General features: G+C 37.2%; 1 protein-coding gene and 2 non-coding genes across 3 annotated transcripts in view; 2 read left to right on the top strand and 1 right to left on the bottom strand.

The window, feature by feature from the left end:
• Positions 1-13,712, top strand: part of LOC136849807 (zinc finger protein on ecdysone puffs-like) — a 520,057-nt gene that overhangs the window by 252,854 nt on the left and 253,491 nt on the right. The window lies entirely within an intron of this gene.
• Positions 3,565-3,637, bottom strand: TRNAR-UCG (transfer RNA arginine (anticodon UCG)). The gene has a single exon. It is a non-coding gene; the product is annotated as a tRNA-Arg (tRNA).
• Positions 4,424-4,496, top strand: TRNAR-UCG (transfer RNA arginine (anticodon UCG)). The gene has a single exon. It is a non-coding gene; the product is annotated as a tRNA-Arg (tRNA).

Here is a 13,712-nt window from a genome sequence, read left to right as displayed (position 1 = left end):
ATATATATATACATGTCTGTAAAATGTGGGTACCCTAAAAGATGGATGGTCCTATATCGAATTCATATTATTGACCGTCTATAATGTATAATGTATGGCAACAAAAACAGTCTCTTTAGAAGATCAACACAGCGTTTTAGTCGGGTTGCCGAAAAAAGAAAGCTATTAAAACCCTTCACCCTCCCTTGAAGGCTTCTGAGAGAAAAGCAATAAAACAGAAGGGAAAGTTTGGCAAAAGAAAGTCCTGGAAAAGTTGAAAGGGGAGTTTGTGGACGTTTAGATTTGTTTCGGCTTCAGGCCCCGTGTCCAGGTAAGGACCGACAATAGGCGGGTGGAGCTTTGCTCCCGGGGAGTTTTTTTTTTTTTGTGTGTGGGGGGAGGGGACGTGTGACCCCCTTGGGTGACGAGTCCCCCCCCCTCTTTAGAAGGAAATGAGGGATGGAGGACGTGTGTGACCCCCTTGGGTGACGAGTCCCCCCCCCCTTTAGAAGGATATGAGGGATGGAATCCCTGGGGCAGGAGCCTTGGGATCGATTCTTCAGGGTAGGAAAAGGGGACTCGAGCTCCCCAGGAAAGGAAAGCAGGATCTCCTCCGCTTTGCAGAGACGGATCCCTCACTGTTAAGTGTACTTAGAGAGAAGTAGGACGAGAGAGAGAGTGAGTATAAGTGAGAGGGGCAGGGCCTCATTGTCTGAAGAACCATTTGTTTAATAACGTACTTGCCTAACTTTTGTTTCCTAATAGCTCCTACCTCTTTGCTGTCACCTTCATATTTCCGTTGTGCTTTTGTTCTTTCCTGTCCTTTCATTACAGAGAAATTAGGCTTCTCACCTGGGAGTTCATAGTCTGGCAGGCGGCAGTCAGTCGGCTGTGAGGGGAAGAGGTGAAATCCATAGGATATTTCAAAGGATCAAAGGATTCGGGAGGACGGCGTGACTGCTGGATCCCTCCTTTATGAACTGATATCCGTGAAGTGTTCTGAAAATCTCTCTCTCTCTCTCTCTCTCTCTCTCTCTCTCTCTCTCTCTCTCTCTCTCTCTCTCTCTCTCTCAAAGAATACTCTCTGAGGAAGAGCAAACAGGAAAATGAAGTTTTGAGTAAAAAGGAAAAATAATGGGACTGAAGATGCTTTGTGAAAAGGGGGAGGGTGTGGACAATGGAGCGTAAGGAGTATAATCTAGATAAAAAGAGAAGGGGAGGCAATTGGCAGTCGAAAATAATTCCCAGACAGAATAGAGAAAAATAAAGGGTATCCATAACAATGAGAGAGAGAGAGAGAGAGAGAGAGAGAGAGAGAGAGAGAGAGAGAGAGAGAGAGAGAATCTGTTTAAAGCCTACTTGAACGTCCAGAGTCAAGGAGTCGGTGTCTATGAACGGTCTTTGTTAGGGCTAATCTGGACCTGCTCCTGAATGCAACGGAAACGCCAAGACGGCTCCGGTTCGTCCAGGAAATGGAAGGCCCTCTGTTACTCCCAAGACCGGGGGCTAGCTGTTCTAAGCTGTGCATCTGTTAAAGACGAGATACTGAACGTGTGTGTCTGTGTGTATATAATATATATATATATATATATATATATATATATATATATATATATATATATATATATATATATATATATATATATATATATATACATATACTGTATATATATATGTGTGTATATATATAATATATATCTATATATATATATATATATATATATATATATATATATATATATATATATATATATATATATATATATATATATATATTGAAGTGAAGAGATAGCAGTAAGGCCCTGGGAGACTTCAATTTAGATTTGATACTGCATGTGGAAGTTAATGTTGAGGATGCAGTGATTGCACTTAAAACTTAGAAGAATGTAAAATCTCTATGAATAAAAGGGATTACGCATGGATTGTCTGGTATTGTTTTGATAGTGTAATCGAGTGACTGACCAGAGTGTGTAAGGTAGTCTTGATGAGGGAAAAGTTCCAGATTGCTTCATGAGACGAAGGATGAAAGTGAGAGTAAAAGGTATAACAGAATAGCACCATTAAAAGTATTCCTTGGAGAGTTGTATAGGAGGATCTCGATTGAGAAATGAAACAGGCAACAAAAGGATTGAGAGAAGAGCAATGTGACTTTAGACCAGAAAATAAATGCAAGGCTCAAGCCTTTTTCAAGGAATATTTGTGTGAAGAGGTGTAGAATAAAACGAAAAGGTGGCGTGTACTATATATGAATATATGAACCTATATCAAGAAATTAAGGATGTAGTTTGGAATTTATAAAGGTATGTAGTGTTGGGGGTATTGTGTCGTTGAGAGAACTTTGGAGCTTTTATAATGAAATTAATGTTCCTTTTAGAAGTAAAGCTAGCGTGACAGTCTATTTAATATTTTTGTGAATGAATTAATTATAAATGTCAGAAAAAGAACAGAAGATATAAGGTCGCAGTTGTCGGATACTAATATGGGTCGATTGGTTGATGTTTGCAGATGAAAGTTCTTAATGGTCAAGTGAACCTTCAAAGTATGGCAAAAGAGTTTAAAGGTGTTTGTAAAGGGAGGTTCAAGGGGGAGGTAATGAAAGTAAATGGACACCAGGAAAATGGCAAAATGATTGATTATACTGGTGATCAAAGAAAAAAGTAACTGACTGGTGTAAATATGCCTGTTTAAATGCAACTTTCGACATTAGAATGTAAGAAGAGGTGAGTCACATAACAGGTGACGGACGCTAAGAGGGTAAAATAGTTCCTGTGAAAGGCTTGGAAGAGAAGTATGCACAGAATTTACAGTTGTTATGCGTGTAGTGGGTCCTAGCTGTCACTGTCCTTCCAATTTTATTTTTTTTTTTTCTGCGCAAATAGAAGCCTTCGGTCTTTACATAGAAGCTAAATCCTATGTAAAGATCTTCAGGTTTGTTTGTTAGGAAAAATACAAATTACTTTAAAAATTTGCTATTTGTTCCTTCACACATACAAACCTTCGTCTTCACATAGGATTTAGCTTCCGTGTAAAGACCTCCAGGTTTGTATGTTAGGGAAAATACAAATTACTTTAAAAATTTGCTATTTTTAGTAAAGTTTCGGTGTTGAACGAAGTTGAGAGATATAGTGTAGAATCCGCCGAGATATATATTGTTTGCAAAGTACAACTAGAGCTAAAATATGAAAAAAAGGCAGGCATCAAAATGTAGTAAAAAGGGTAATCATAGTTGAAAGGATTGATCTGATTATCTGAGTCTGTCGAGGTGATTCGTTCAAGCGATGAAAACGGAAGACGATGCGTTTATGGAGCCAGAAGTTTCGAGAAGATCAATAAAGTGTCGGTAGAATGGCGTGCAAGAGCTGGTGGAAATGAAAGGCTATTATTGGCATCCGAGTAGAATAAGACCGAGTACAACACTGAGCTGGGTTGGGTAGTGCATGTAGGTTAGGAATGCTGCTCTGGTGATAGAAGGTACAAGGGGCAGCTGACATAGAAGACTGTTGCATTGATACCGTTTATTTTTATCCTGGGCCGTCACTTTCAAGGGAGAGCGGCTTAAAGGCGACGGAATAAAAGAGACGAACTCGACCGTGACAGGATTCGAACCTGCAATCTTCGGATCCGAAGTCCGACGCCTTATCCGTTAGGCCACACGGTCTGCGTTATGCGATGCGGTATATAAAAGAGCCGGACTTTTGGAGGGTTTCCTGCACCGGGTGGTCCTCCCTGATTCAGCAGTTAAAATGTGCATTTGGCAGTGAATGCTGTATTGTATTTTCTATGCTGTCAACCCTATTATTGGAAACGGCTTAATGGTAAATATATATATATATATATATATATATATATATATATATATATATATATATATATATATCACACACTACACCGCAGATAAAGCGTGAATGCAACAGTGGCTTCTGTATTGCATTTCGCCTGGAGCCACCCTCTCTTAGTGTTGAATATGCATTACAACCGATCTGATATTAGCTTCTGCCTCTCTTGATGCCTGGGACATTATGGTCTTTCTCACCCTAATTCTTTATTCTAAAGGTAAGATGAAATCTGTCTTTAAGGGTTGCTTCGGCCCTCATAGTTTAAGGTATAATAGTTTCATGGGTAAAGTGGTATATATATATATATATATATATATATATATATATATGCAAAACTATCTATCAGGAAAGATATATATATATATATATATATATATATATATATTTTATATATATATATATATATATATATATATATATATATATATATATATATATATATATATATATATATATATATATATATAGCCATCTCTCATAATAAGTGTGGTTGCACAGTTAAGAAAAAAACAGGTAAATTCCCACTTGAGTAAGTGACTCAAGGAGGAGTTCCTGTGCAGAAAACTGTCAGCACATTATCATGTGTATATACCGCAGAGCTCGTATCTGACCGTGTGGCCTAACGGATAAGGCGTCGGACTTCGGATCCGAAGATTGCAGGTTCGAATCCTGTCACGGTCGGCGTCATCGATTTTTGATCTTCACACTTGAAATATAGAATGTATATTTAACAACATGACTGTTAAATAAATGTACACGAGGCCATACACACACCAGTTTATGTAAATGTATATTCCATATTGTATTTAAACATGGCATACTGTTGACTTTCTTAATGTATATATACGTATTCACACCGATTTATAAGTATATATATGTGTGTGTGTGTATATATGCATATATGTTATATATATAACTGTGCATGTATATATATATATATTATATTTATATATATGTATATATATATATATATATATATATATATATATATATATATATATATATATATATATATATTCCAGTATTTGAGTTTCCTTTCGTGGTTGTAACTTTCTTGATATATATATATATATATATATATATATATATATATATATATATATATATATATATATATATGGATCCAAGTAGTATTCAAACATAGCGCTCTATTGATTCTGTTCAGTTCCAAACGAATAAAATAACATTATAGATAATACTAATACTATACGTAATAATAATAATAAAAATAATAATAAAATCTGATAATAATTAAAGCGAAACGCGCGGCTAGAGCTTTAAACAAACTCCCTGTGCGAGAGATGTCCTTCCCGACAAACCATTATATGGGGCCTAATTGGAGTCGGATGTCAGGCGTCATCCGATGCGGCCTTATTAAGCAGGCAAACTGGCGCGTTCTGTTACGATAGTATCGCCGAATATTTAAAGAACCCTGGGCTTCTGCGTGCGTTGTGCCGAAAGGGAGATGCGGCTGTGTTCTAGACAAGGTTGGAAATGAAGCTTTGGAATGTTGTGGATGCTTTTATGCGTGCGTGATTTATATGTATATATTATACATTACACACGTGTATATATATAAATATGTATATACTGTATGTATATATATATATATATATATATACAGTATATACATATTTATATGTACATATATATATAAATATAATATACTGAATATATATATATATATATATATATATATATATATATATATATATATATATATATATATATATATATATATATATCTTTGGGTGGTGAGTTATTCCCAAGGCGTGTGAATTCGATATTAAACGATATTTGTAAATATAAAAAAAGACCTGTGTGTATAAATAACAAAAATTCGTATGTGTCTATGTATATATGTATATATGTGTGTGTTTGTTTGCGTGTTTGTGGGTGGGGGTGCGTGGGAGTGTGAGAGTGGGGGAGAGAGAGACAGAGACAGAGTGAGCTTTTAAACTTCAGTCATATGCAAGAGGAACGCAACGCGAGCTGAGTAGTATCCCACCACGACGTAAATATCCGGGTCTCATTTCAGTGAGAATGAAACATGATAAAAGGAATCATTTACAGGCGACATGAAACCGGGGAATAAGAGGGCAATCGCCTGATAGGAAATGGAGAAGAAGAAGAAGAAGAAGAAGAAGAAGAAGTAGAAGAGGAGGAGGAGGAGGAGGAGACAGCAGCCAAAGAGGAAATAAGGTCTTTCCTCTCCGAAGGTCTTGGTCGTGAATATGAATGAATAGCAGACAGAGATAGAGATGTGGATACCAGCGACCTGATAAGTTGTGACGGAATGGGGAATATTTTCAGGGGACAATTGAGGGTTATTTTCATGGAGCAGAATTGGGCTATGTTCATGAAACGAAATAGGGAACCGTCTTCATGTGACAAAACAAAAGAATTTTCATGGAACAAGGCAGACAGTATCTTCATGGGACAAAGTAGGGAGTATTTTCATGAAACGGAATGGGGAATATTTTCGTTGGACAAAATGGTGGGTATTTTCATGGAACAGAAATGGGGGTATTTTCGTGAAACGAAATGCAGAGTATTTTCTTCGGAGAAAGCAGGGAGTGTTTTCATGAAACGAAAATAGGAGTATTTTCTTGGGAGAAAACAGGGAGTATTTTCATGAAACGAAAATAGGAGTATTTTCTTGGGAGAAAGCAGGGGGTATTTTCTTGGGAGAAAACAGGGAGTATTTTCATGAAACGAAAAGAGGAGTATTTTCGTGGGACAAAATAGGGAGTATTTTCATGAAACGAAAAGAGGAGTATTTTCGTGGGGCAAAATAGGGAGTATTTTCATGAAACGAAACGGAGAGTATTTTCTTGTGAGAAAACAAGGGGGTTATTTTTGTGAAACGAAACTGGGAGTATTTCCATGAGACAAAGTAGAAGTATTTTCGGAGAAAAAGGGAATATTTTCAGGCCACAAAATAGGGATTATTTTCATGAGACAAAGTAGAAGTATTTTCGGAGAAAAATAGGGAGTATTTTCAGGCCACAAAATAGGGATTATTTTCATGAGACAAAACGGAAAGTATTTTCATGTGACGAAATGGAGTGTTTATAGGGGAACTGGTACGCATTTTGCAACGATTAGGACAAAGCATTTGTTAACAAGATATTTGAAAGCATAAAGGCAAGCAAAGCGTGACGAATGGCGTGCTTTTTCATAAACGAAAGCTGGAAACATTTATAAAAAAAAAAGAGGGAAGTAGAGAGTGTAAGTGGTGGCCGATATATAAAGCGAATTTGATGTGAAAGTAACCAGTTTCTGAAAAAAAACTGCAATTCACCGAGAAGAAAGAATAAGGAGCGGACTCATCCTTATGTCTACATTAATCTGGAGGACACCACAGGGTGTCCGAACGTGGGGAGAGAATTAAATGGAGAGCATGTGTTATAAGAAGGTGTTTCATCAGAAATTCCCTCTGTGTTTGGTTATAAGGACTGTGTTTGGAACTCAGTCAGAGTTTGGTTGTGACATCTTCATTTTCTCCATGGCTGACCAATGTTCTGCAGGATTTCAGACAAACTCCATAGTGGTTTTTCTTGTATTTAGTATAAAGACTATACAAAAAGAATACAAATGGTCTGCACAGGATGATCTCCCATGTCGATCTAATATCTAAGCTTTCACACTTTTACATAGCAAGACTAAGATTCACACACACGAACAAACATATGACCTCGTTTCCAAGGACTTCCCACGGCTACGTGACTTTGCCTTCAACCCTGATCAGAAAGAGAACGCTGAGTCTATGCAAACTATGCAAACGCATGCGAATGTATGATGACACACTGTCTTAAAGCACTACACAGGTACTTATTGATGACGTCTGCGTCTGGGTTGACCAAACGGAGATTTCACAATAGCATTCCTTTCATGTGCAACAGAGATATATATGAAACAGTCCTAGATTTACTAAGAAACTGTATTTTCTTAATTATGTCATAAATGAAACATGACACATGCACAAGAACGTCCAAGGTCATGTCAAGAAATATAAAAAAAAAAATAATAAATAAATAAATAAATAAAAAATAAAGAAAATAAAAAAATAAAAGAAAAACTAATGTTACCGGGCAACAAATAACCTAGGTAAGATTTCTGATAGCTTAGGTCAGATTTCTGTTGTTTTAAGTTTCCATATTTCTCTTTTATTTTTCTTAAGCATAAACTTTAAGTTTTATTTTTTTTAAGCATAAACTTTAAGTTTTATTTTTTTTTAGCATAAACTTTAAGTTTTATTTTTTTAATGTAAAATTTTAAGTAGATCGTAAACGGGTGAAAATCTGTAGAAGGCATCTGCTTCGTTACGCAAATGACTAAGACGGACTGACATTATGGAGTCACGGAATACTACTGTTTAATAGTGATTTATGTTCCCTATGCACTTCTGTTTATGGCCAGCTCTGTGAGAGCTGAGAGTCAGCTCAGTGGTCTGGTTAAACTACTTTAATAATAATAATAATAATAATAATAATAAATAATAATAATAATGCACTTCTGTGACTTTTCACCGTCCGTATTTATGTGGCAGAATTTTGTTGGGGGTTAGTGCCATCAGAGCACCTCACGCGGTACACTGTAGGCATTACTTAAGGTTCTTTGCAGCTGCCCTTCTAACTGCAACCCCTTTCATTCCTTTTACTGTACCTCCATTCATATTCTTTCTTCCATCTTACATTCCACCCTTTTCTAACAATGTATAATAGTGCGCCTGCGAGGTTTTCCTCCTGTTACACCTTTTAAACCTCTTACTCTCAATTTTCCTTGCAGCGCTGAACGACCTTATAGGTTCCAGCGCTTGGCCTTTGGCCTACATTGTATATTCTATCTATCTATCGATGTAGACCAGACCACATTCCTTAAGAATTGAGGCATGCGTTCTTGCTTGTACTGGTTGTTATTGAAAACTTGGTCGCACGTGCGTGAATCTTTCGATTTTCGTTTAGCCAATTCGTGCATGTCAAAGACCAGCTTTCAGAACAATATAATTATTATAGATATATATTTTGGCATTAGATAACTTGCATTTATCCTACGTTCTTTCGGTGCTGTTTCCATCTTCTGCAGCTGTGTTCTCATATAAGGCAGCTGTTATTATTCGGTGTTCAAGCGAGTCGAAGTTTTGTTTCATTATTCGCCAGCCTTTCCTTTCCAAACTTCATGCATTCATGTGAAAGTCTAAGGTAGTTTATTCTCTATCAGAAGTTGTTCTTTAATAGAGTATTTTTGAAAGGGAAAATAGGTAAGACGTGTCAGGAACTTGTCGCGTGTGTAGTGAATAAACTTTAATTGCTTTAAAGACAGGATTTTTTTTTTTTCACAAAAAAAAAAAACCATAAATGCAGATGTACAGACCCATTTGACGCAAACTTAGTCATATAAATTTTTTTTCTAACAAAAGAAAGACATTCTTTCCACTAATTAGATACATGCTCATAAAACATTTCTCTCTCTCTCTCTCTCTCTCTCTCTCTCTCTCTCTCTCTCTCTCTCTTTCTCTCTCTCTGAATACTTGAGTGTGTCGTCGCTTTCCTAACCTCAATTCATTAAGTTTAATTATGTCCTTAGACCATCACATACCTCCCCATTTTTGTAAATGTATACATTAAGGGCTTCCCTGGGGTGACGTCCCTTCTTCCCCTCTTCTCTTCACTCTCACAGCTTTCCCCTCATTTCCCTGCCTTTTGTCTCTCTCTCTCTCTCTCTCTCTCTCTCTCTCTCTCTCTCCTTAGAACCTTCGTGTTTGGGTCATTTGTTTCATTAAAATTATTTCTTGCTCTTTACCTTTTATGTCGTTGTCATAGATATTGTCTTTTTTTCCCCTCTTCGGTGTTTTTTATTTGTTTTATCGTAAATATCACCTTCTTCCTGTTTTCTAGTTTATTGTTATACCTTATGTGCTTCATTTGTTTCACCAAAATAATTGTCCCTTTTTTTTTTTCTTTTTATTCCATGTGCTGTGTCATAAATATTTTTCTTGTTCTTTCCGTATTTTTGTTTAATTTCTTTCAAATGAAAGAAGATACTAAATGATTGAAGTAAATTTGTACTAATGCAAACAGTGGAATCTTTAATCTCAAAATCAGACATTAGGTCAAAGTTGGCTGTTGAAATCGAGTCTGTCCGGCTTAATTTTAGTGACTTAACCATTGCACATACAGATTTGAATCTTACATGGAGGCGAGATAAACTTTTTGATATTATATATAATGTTACATTAATAATAACATGATAATAGCATTAAATTTGAGTTTTATTATAAAGTATAAAATATTTCGATACAGAGGAAAGGGTTACTTTACTTTCTTTCTCTCTCCTTTTCCTTCCCTTTTTTTTCTTGGTAGCAAGAGCGAGCCCGGGACTCCCCCACCAGCATAGATAACTTCTCATTAATTATATAGAGAACGCTCCCTAATTTAACAGACCAGGGGAAAAGTCCTTGATGAACACAAATTGACGCTGTAGTAATGGAAACGCTTCATTAATCTAACTTGAGTAGATCATTGCCTGTTGGTGTGTGTGTGTGAAATACTGGGAAATTGATTCTTGGCTTCAGATTATTATTATTATTATTATTATTATTATTATTATTATTATTATTATTATTATTATTATTATTATTATTATTATTATTATTATTACGAGCTTGTTTGGAGGGCGCTGTGCTCGCTGAAACTTGGCGCTGCTCTCTCCCTTACCCTTCCGACTCTCTGCCTAGCCTGCCCCCTCCCGGGGCTGACAAACAGGTTTGCAGGAAGACGGTGGATGTCTCCCCTGCCCTCCGGTTCCCCTTCCTACCCCTCCCCCACCCGGGGTGGACAAACCGGTTTGCAGGGGGTGGGTGGCTGTGTCACATCTCCCCTACTGTCATCCGGGGGAGGATATTATTATCATAGATTATTATTATTATTATTATTTCAGTAGATGAAACCTATTCACATGGAACAAGCACAACAAGGGGCCACTGACTTGAAATTCAAGCTTCCAAAGAATTTTGGTTTCAGTCTCCCACCGCAGACCCTACACTGCAGCAGTGACTGATCATAATACAGAGCCAGTGGTTTTTCATCGCCCTGGGGGAGACGCAAACCCGCTACATCTGAGTGGGGTGCCACAACACTAACCACTATACCAGCGGACCAGCTAAAATTAACTATCAGATGAACTATCTTGGCACAGTCGTAGAAGCGGCTCTATAGGGGATCTACCCCCCACACACACTCGGCACTATTACATCTGTGTTGCAAGCACCCTCACTCTTCCTTAATATTAAGACTCTGGTAGGGAAAAAGGGTTAAAGTTTGAGTTAACACACACACAAGTATACACACGCACACACACACATATATGTGTGTGTGTGTAGGAATATGGAGGACCATTCACACGCACGCACGCACTCACATCAATTCTCCGCCCTTAATAGCTGGCAAGCTCCCTCTTTCCTTAAAGCAATATCTCAGCGTTCCCTCTCCCCTAAAGTATGCACCTTTCATCATCCTCTCTCTCTCTCTCTCTCTCTCTCTCTCTCTCTCTCTCTCTGAGTCCATGTATGTATGTATGTAATCAGGTTTCCCCTTGGCCTCTCCCCTTTCCCTACTTCCCTCAATTATCACTTTTTCAATCTGTTCCCTCCATACGTTCTTTGATTTGTTATCTTCGCTCTGACCTACTTGCCTCGCATCATATGCGCGAGTCTGATTTCAGATGCATGACAAACATCCATATGTAATGTCCACATATTCCCATGCGCACATATGCATGCATGCACCATTACACACTCGAATGAACACGGCTGATTTTTCTTTCTCGTATATTGGCGTGTCCATTTCTGTTGCAAGGAGATTTACTTTAATCTATCTATATAATTATTTTGAATGGTAAGACGGAAAGCGAAGAAGAACCCCATGATTACGCTTAGTTTTAAAAAGGAGAAACTTCATGGTAATTTATGTATTGATGTCTGTCTTGTGGGAAGATTGGACTGGGATTCCGGTAATTTCATACGTTTCTGCCCGTATACTCCAAGAACACGAGTTTTTCAGGTAATGTGACCTGTTATAGATTAGAAAACATCGCCATATGTTAGCGGTCAATTCATTGCAATTGACCATAATGATTGGAAGAACACTGCATCATCAAAGTCAACTTGTCATGTTGAAAGATTTGTCTGTCAGTAATGAAACTTGCAGGAAACTTTCACTGCTTCGCTTACTTCATATATCTTCACAAACTTGCATTACTCCAATCACCTCCCTCTTCGCGAGGTAAAATTCCTTATTATACACCCCTTTTTCCTAACTTGTAGTTCTCCGATCTCTCTACGTGACCAACCCGCCTCAGAATGTTGCTCTATCTTTTTGCCTAGCTAATCTAAATTCATTGTATATATTCTCTTCATTACACCTTTCCGTACCTCACACATACTAAGCAAACTGTCTAAACGGCTTCTAGTAATTTTTTCTATTCATACAGATCTATCATCCACACTTGACTGCTATAAAGGAGAGCTGGTTTACTGTTCCTTCAAATATTCCCATTTTTTCGCCCGTAGGGGCTCACTCTTTTCTCCCAGTCTGCAGCGTGTCTTGATTTGCTATTTCATTGATCCCCATCATTCAACCTACTATCTATCATTCGTTGCATCACCTCCCATTCTTCCAGCTTCCGTTTACCTTCACATCCTAACTCCTGATATTCTCTTTCGAATTATTCTTTTTACAATCACTTTAAAACTTTGTACTATTATCAGGAGCTTGACTTCACCATCGCAGAGATACAGTCGAATGCAAACATCAGCCAAGGCAAAATGAAAGTTTTCACAACTCAAAGCACTTCATGCATAAAACTGTTCAGTAGCTAAGTAGCCACAACACGCCCTTGTCTGTGGACAGCGTTTTAACCGAACCAGTTCTTCTTTCATCTACATATTCTAACACTTGTCACGTTCATCTCAGTAACTTTCAATTGCTTCGGTGAAAACTCTTCTACATTATACATCCTTCACACACGCACTCCGTTTTGTATCTGTCAGATTCTGTACATACATAAGTATGTATACACCTCTGTAATTATATATATATATATATATATATATATATATATATATATATATATATATATATATATATATATATATATATAATGACGTCTTTTCACTTTTCGATGTCTTCACTTTTTTTTAACGCTTATGGCTGCAAACCTTGAATCCAGTTGGGGAAATAAATGAAGGAACCCGTTCCAACCCGCGGGGGAATTTGAACAACTGCACAAACTGAAAGTTTGTACGTATGATGTATGTGATTATACTTTGTGCCCATGTGTGTATACGAATTTATATAAGCATACGTTTGTAAATGCATGTATAGATAAAGTACTTATTTATGACTACATTAGTTCCTCGTTGGACAAGTCGGTAGAGTTCTCGGCTAGCACTCTGCTAGGCCCGAGTTCGAGTCTCTGGGCGGCCAATGAAGAATTAGAGGAATTTATTTCTGGTGATAGAAATTCATTTCTCGGTATAATGTGGTTCGGATTCCACAATAAGCTCTAGGTCCCGTAGCTAGGTAACCGACTGGTTCTTAGCCACGTAAAATAAGTCTAATCCTTCAGGCCAGCAGTAGGAGAGCTGTTAATCAGCTCAGTGGTCTGGTTAAACTAAGGTATACTTTTTTATGGTTACATTTCAGAATCTATTCGTGACCTAACAATCATAATTATGTATATGAAAAAATAATAATTCTTTGTTAACTAATTGCATCCAGTGATACGCATTTGACTAAATTTGCGATTAGTTCCCAGAAGAAAATATACCATTTCAGAATTTGCTTGTTTCTTTCCAAATATTAACACCTTTTCTCTCTCTCTCTCTCTCTCTCT

The sequence above is a fragment of the Macrobrachium rosenbergii genome, chromosome 21 (assembly GCF_040412425.1).
Source record: "Macrobrachium rosenbergii isolate ZJJX-2024 chromosome 21, ASM4041242v1, whole genome shotgun sequence".
Classification (NCBI taxonomy): domain Eukaryota; kingdom Metazoa; phylum Arthropoda; class Malacostraca; order Decapoda; family Palaemonidae; genus Macrobrachium; species Macrobrachium rosenbergii.
The sequence above is the reverse complement of the archived record's forward strand: the minus strand, read 5'-3'. Positions and strand labels throughout refer to the sequence as shown.